Source organism: Dendrobates tinctorius, unplaced genomic scaffold (assembly GCF_039654945.1).
Source record: "Dendrobates tinctorius isolate UK_male_01 unplaced genomic scaffold, ASM3965494v1 ptg000235l, whole genome shotgun sequence".
NCBI lineage: Eukaryota > Metazoa > Chordata > Amphibia > Anura > Dendrobatidae > Dendrobates > Dendrobates tinctorius.
Genome location: NW_027361902.1, coordinates 1,042,731 through 1,048,342, shown reverse-complemented (window position 1 = coordinate 1,048,342; position 5,612 = coordinate 1,042,731). Strand labels below are relative to the sequence as shown.

General features: G+C 47.6%; 1 pseudogene; it reads right to left on the bottom strand.

Annotated features, from left to right (window-relative positions):
• Positions 1-487: 487 nt before the first annotated feature.
• On the bottom strand, positions 488-5,268 carry LOC141060355 (serine/arginine-rich splicing factor 9 pseudogene; annotated as a pseudogene).
• Positions 5,269-5,612: the final 344 nt, after the last annotated feature.

Sequence of the window (5,612 nt, the reverse complement as noted above, 5' to 3'; positions counted from 1 at the left end):
TCCCATCATTACACTGGGAGTCTCTCAGCAGAATACAGGCCACCACATCATTACACTGGGAGTCTGAGCAGAATACAAGTCCCCACAAAATTACACCTAGAGTGTCTCAGTAGAATACAGGCTACCACATCATTACACTGGGGGTCTCAGCAGAATACAGGCCACCCCATAATTACACTGGGAGTCTCTCAGCAGAATATAGGCCACCCCATTATTACACTGGGAGTCTCTCAGCAGAATACAGTTGACCACATCATTACACCTAGAGTCTCTCAGCAGAATACAGACCACCTTATCATTACTCCTGAAGTCTATCAGCAGGATACAGGCCACCTCATCATTACACTGAAGTCTCTCAGCAGAATACAGGCCACCTCATCATTACACTGGGAGTCTCTCAGCAGAATACAGGCCACCCCATCATTACATATTATTTAGTCAGATGTGATAAGCTTCCAATCATCCTTCACTTATCAGGGACAATCCGTTAGCATGTCTTTAAGCACAAACCCAAAATGTAAGAGGTTTCACCTTCATGAGAACGAAACTTTGTATAATCCAGTTTCCTCAAAGCATATTCCATGTCTTCCTTGCGAACAAACTCCACAATCCCCGTGCCATCCTTATGCACTTCAGCGTAGTAGACATCTCCAGCTTCTCTCATAGTATGATCTTTTAGATCCTGCCAACTTCCGAGGGGGAAGCTCTGAGACTAGGTCTCTGTATTCAGTTCACCGGGAAGGTGATCCGTTCCTCCAGCGAAGTCCTCCATAACCTCCCCCTGGTCTCCGGTTTGACCTGGGAAAATCCACACATAATCGGCGCGAACTGAACTTGTATCCATTTCTTCCACTCATCCTGTGAATCCTGGAAGGTTATGAAGGAGAATGTTGTGGCACCGCCTCCGCCATGATTCTTCAGCTCAGTGATACGGATCCTCCCATACTGTTGGAACAACTCCTCTAGCTTCTTCTCCTGTACATTGGCTGGTAAATTGCCCACATAAATGCACCCATTCCGCAAGCGCTGAATCCAGTTGGCGGCCTGGATAATGGTATTCTGGTTTGACAATATATGGGCTGGCTAGGGTGATGGAAGACCCAGTGTTCCGAGATCCCTGGGCCTTGATATCACTAACCTTGACCGGCTAGAGGTGGCAATGGAGGTTGGCTGGTGTAAGGTGGTCAATCTGCCATATTGTGTGAACAGTGTATATCACTTCATCCTTTGCTGGTGTATCCTGGGGTAGGGTTCTTCAGACCCTGATGGCTCATCTTGGCAGACGTTGAGTGTATGGGCCGACAGATAGGCTGTAGGTATGGGTCCCTGACCCTGTAGATATTCTTTGGCCATGTGTTCAAGGTGCCCGCACGTGTAAAAGTGCAGTGGGTGGACAAAACCATGGGTCCTGTTTGTAAAAACTGGTTCTGGTCGGGATTCTGCTGGGTAGTGGGATAGTCCTGCTTGAATGGCTGGTGGACGCTTGAATCTTTGGTGAAGTGTCTCCTGTGATTGACGGGCATATTGGGTCTCCAGTGGGGTTGATTGGCTATAAATTCATCAGTGAATTGGGCTGCTTGTTCTGCATTTTCGGGCTTCCTGTCAGAAACTCACTCTCGTATTTCTGTGGCCATTTTCTGCATTAGTTGCTTGAGCACAATCGCATCACGGAGGGCATCAGCGGAGTGGGTAGCCTGACTATTGAGCCAACAGATGCAGTGTCTTCATAGCTGACTGCCAAATTGTACATAGGAGATCCCCTAGTGAGACAATGTCCGGAACTTGGTGCGATATCTTTCGGGGGTGATGGTAAAAAGGGACAAAAGGGTTTCCTTAATAGTCCAGACAGTCCTGAGTCTCAAGAGACCGAACAGCATCCTGTGCCTGGCCAGTCAAGCTAGTCCACAAGTATTTACCCCAATCACCTGTGGGTGCCTGGTGCATCATAATTAGGGTCTCAAAGCTTTGCAGATGTTCATCAACTATCTGTGTTGGATGATTTCCTTGGTGGTCGGCCATCATGAAGGTAGGGTCCGGTGTTGGTGGAACGGGTACTGGAACTTCCAAAACTGATTCAATAAAACAAGCCCTCTCCTCTCTTGAGGCTCTGGGTCCCAATGCAATCAGTTCCTGGATTCAGGCTGCTGGTGACTGGCTATTGGATATCACTGGATCCTGGATTTGGCAACCAGCTTAATTCCTCTGGGTGCATTTCAGTGGAATTTTCATCATCCTCCATGATGTTCTGGGCATCTCAATGGACCAATTCCTTGATCAAATCCAACCGAGTGTTGGTGGTTCTGGTATTCAATCCATTGAAGCTGGCACAGTTCCTGTAGTTGTTTCTTGTTGCGGTTGTACATCCACTCTGATCCTCTTCCCAAGGCCGATTTGGTGGGGTTGGACATAATGGAATCCCAAATTTGTTGTGTATGCCTCATCAATGGTCTGCTGGGTCTGTCTGTATGCCTCCCTGGTTGTGGAGCCCTGGGTGGTGTCTGAGAACACCAGTCCCCTGCAGCTCGCCCAGTTCTGCCAGGCTGAGTAATATCCCACCGCTGCCACCAAGTGTAGAGACACGGGGGGGGGGCTAGTGGGTGCTTAGGAAGTTGACAGTCCATTGATTTACGATGCCAGGAGACCCGATTGTTCCAACATGGATTCTCTAAATATCTTTGAGGGTTCAGTGATGGTCAATGGGGCAGCTCTGTATTTCTTCAGTTGGAGCCATGATGCCATGGCTATTGTAATGTAGTCTCTCTGAACACAGGCAGATCCTCCTTTTTATAGGTCACAAGTTCTTATTCAGTCATTCTACCACAGGCTTGGGGGAAGGTATGTAACAAGGTGGCACGGGGTGGTAGTCATGGGCGAGTCCACTAAAACAACAGTGGGTGAGCACCCCGTCACCTTGCACATGAAAAGACAGGTGCAGTCTCGGTTCGGTAGCACAGTCAGTTACCTTTCTCACTCGCTTACTTCTGACGCTGGGGTTGAGCACACAGGAGAACACCACAGGAACAGTTCTGTTCCAACTGGAACAATTAACTGTAGATAATATAATGCTTCCTGCTCTGTCCCTGCAAATTCATGAGCCTGTCCAGCAGCACTAGCTCCCATCCAGATTTGGAAGCCACAAAGAGGTCCTTCTGGGGATGGTCCCACAACACTAGGGCCCGTCCACATTGCCCGGCAGTCCTTGGCAGCTGGTACTCCACCGACCGGGGTACCTTTTACTCCGGGAGGTGGAGAGCATCCTGCTCTGGGCAGGCCTTCCTGAGCTCTGCTCCAGAAACAGGAAATTCCTGCCTTGTCAACCTGCTGGATTGGCCCCTTTCTTAACCCCATCTATCCCTGAACTAAGTTAATACAGTTGCAGTGACATAGAATATACAATACACTACACATTACACATAACACATTGATACATCACAGGAAAATCTAAAATGAGGGAAGGAGGCAAATGAGGGTCCCCGTCGCCTCCTTACAGGGAGAAAGAGGTCATTCCTCACTGCTGGAGTGTTCGGACAACATGCATAGATTGTCCTTCATATTGCAGAGCACCAATGGGTCATCAACATATTAACAACATTCAAACATTGTGCCTTCATTTCCCAAAGATAGAACAATACTAGGACTGCAATACAAGTACAGATACAATAGGTGATCAGCAGCCGGTCAACAAATGGCGGCCAGTGATCAATAATTCACTGACAATAAGGGCCACAGTCATTCTCACATGAACGCTAGCTCATGTCCCTGGGCCTACTGAAATAATATGTCTGGATAATTCAGATTCCGCCTTGCTTTGTCGCCCACCTTTAGGATTCAAAATGTGTTTCACCGGTCTCTACTCAAAAAATATGTTGCACCCTCTGGACCATCACCACCACCTCCATCTTCAGTCATTGTTGATGGGAATTTGGAATTTCAGATTGCTATGATCTTTGATTCTCGCTTGGCTCGTCGGTCTTTTCAGTATCTGGGACCCTGGTCCTGGAGCGAGAATGTGGGTACCAGCATATGATATCCATGCAGTCAGGTTGATTTGGTCTTTTCAACCAGCACACCCTGATAAACTCGGTCCTGAGGTCTCTTGTAAAAGGGGGGTGCTGTCACAGGTTTACCATGACATAGAGAAGCCAGAAGACCGTGCTGTCTGATTTCTCCTACTCCTGCATAGATTAGAAGCACTTTACCTTCATATTAAACAGTGCAGGTTTTTTTCTAGCAGTGAAAGAGTTAATCTGCTCAGTTGAGAGCTCCTGGAAGCTTACCTGCCTTAGGCTCTCAGCTGTTCAGTGTTGACGACTATCATCTCTCTCCTACATATACTGGCCTCTGGCAAGCAGGTATTGCCAGAGTTATCTTTGTGCTGCATGGTTCAGGAGCTGGAGGAGTTTTGTTGTTTGAGGAGGCATTTGGTGGATTTATCTAAAGACTGTTGCTTGGTTTTGGTTGTTTGCAAATCTTCTTCTCCTACTTTGGTTTTACCCTACCTTCACTTACCGGTGTTCCCTCTGTTGTTTGTGAGAGTATTTTCTTTATTCCCATACGTAATCCCTTGTTAGTCTGGTTGGTGTATAGCCATGCACTTCTACTCCCCTGTTCCCTGAGTGGGGGGAGGGAGCTTAAGATTCAGGAGTTCAGCAAGGTATGTGGCTCCGGAGTCTTCACCATTAGAAGTATTCCAGGGAGCAGGGATAGCTATGGCACCTATAGCGCTAGTGACAGGAAAGGGGTCCCATGCCCCAGATATCTGACAACAGAGTCATGAAAATTGCTTTAAAGATTTTGCAATTACATCTATGACAATCTACATCAGTTCCTCTGCACTGGCACCATCTATATCAGCTCCTTAACCCTGGCATCATCTACATCTACATCCCCAGCAAAGGTATTATCTACATCAGCTCCTCAGCACTTACATAGCCTCAAATCAAAGATGATTCTGATAGGGTATCAAGACTCTTCAGTGCTACAAACGACCACACATGACTACTAATACAGGAAGAAACAAATGACAGAGCAAAAAAAGAAACTATATGCAGTGACTTTGAAGACCTAGGCTGGAAAGTGAAGGATCTGGGAACGCAAGTTGTCTTCTCATCCATCCTCCTAATGGATGGACATGGGCCAAGGAGATTGAACAGAATTCTACAGGTGATCAACTGGCTACTTCGATGGTGCCGTGAGCAATGTTTTAGGTTTCTTGACCATGAAGTGAATTACCTTTATGATGGACTCCTTGTCAGAAATGGGTTGCATCTTACGAAAACAGGTCAAAACATAGCTGCTAGACACTTTGCTACACTCATCAGGAGAGCTTTAACCCCTTTCTGACATTGGGCGCAATAATGCGTCCCTTAGCTCTGGGCCTTATTGACCAGGGGCAGATTATTATGTCATCGCGATCGTCCGTGCACACAGGGTGTGCGAGGGGAATCGTCGCCTAGTGTCAGCTGATTCTGACAGCTGACGCCCGGCACTAAGTGCCAGGAGTGGTCCCGCACTGCTCCCGGCACTTTTATCCCCCTAAATGCTGCGATCGAAGGCGAAAGAAGCATTCTAGGAGCCGGCAGAGGGATGACAGCCCCTCTGCCCTTAGATCC